The sequence below is a fragment of the Stomoxys calcitrans genome, chromosome 4 (assembly GCF_963082655.1).
Source record: "Stomoxys calcitrans chromosome 4, idStoCalc2.1, whole genome shotgun sequence".
NCBI lineage: Eukaryota > Metazoa > Arthropoda > Insecta > Diptera > Muscidae > Stomoxys > Stomoxys calcitrans.
This window is the reverse complement of record NC_081555.1, coordinates 126,426,240-126,427,119: the sequence shown is the minus strand read 5'-3', so window position 1 is coordinate 126,427,119 and position 880 is coordinate 126,426,240. Positions and strand designations below refer to the sequence as shown.

The window sequence follows — 880 nt, the reverse complement described above, 5'->3', positions numbered from 1 at the left end:
TGTGTCCCGCACTAGCAGTCAAAAGGAGTTCCACTTAAGGTTCCCATTTCTTTGAGAACCTGTCTAATTTAGCGGACGTGATCATTCGCAAGTCATTGGGCTTTTTAAAGTGATCTGGATAGTTCAACAGTAGGAACTAGAAGGCATCTTCCCTCTTCTGTTCCTGTGGTATCACAATGGACGAAAACGTCTAAGTGAGTCTGATAGCAGACTGTCACTTAAACCATATCTGAACCGTTTTCAAGAAGGATCATTGCTCCAAATTTCAGCGAAATCGGACAATAAATGCGCCGTTTATGAGCCTAAGACCTTACCATAAGAGATCGGTCTATATGACACCCATATCCGAATCTAGACTGATCTGTGCCAAATTGAAGAAAGTTACCGAGTGGTCTAACACCACTCAGTGTCTGAAATCTCTTAAAAAAAACCTATTTCAATGCTACATTATGTTTTGTGATTACCAGTGTTTGTCTTCTCATAAAAGTATTGTCGTAATTTTAATTTTTAAACTGAATTCTCTTATCATTATATTATTGTGCAATTGAAAATTTGGTAAAAAATTACATTTAAATATGCGCAGTTGATAAAAGTTATCTTGGAGATGCGGGGTATCGATCCCCGTACCTCTCACATGCTAAGCGAGCGCTCTACCATCTGAGCTACATCCCCTCACTATGAGAGTTAACTTTGGTATAGTGACATGTTTTCATACAGTATAACTACTTAAGGGCATACAAATAAGACCATGAGCTGCATTTTAAATGCTAAATCAACCTAACCTCAGCAAACATCATAAAAGCGTGCCATATACACACATATCTAACCATAGGGGGCCATTATCATGTCATGTGCGATTAATATCGTGAGATAATTAATC

General features: G+C 38.1%; 1 non-coding gene across 1 annotated transcript; it reads right to left on the bottom strand.

Annotated features, from left to right (window-relative positions):
• Positions 1-599: 599 nt before the first annotated feature.
• Trnaa-agc (transfer RNA alanine (anticodon AGC)) lies at positions 600-672 on the bottom strand. Its single transcript has one exon. It is a non-coding gene; the product is annotated as a tRNA-Ala (tRNA).
• Positions 673-880: the final 208 nt, after the last annotated feature.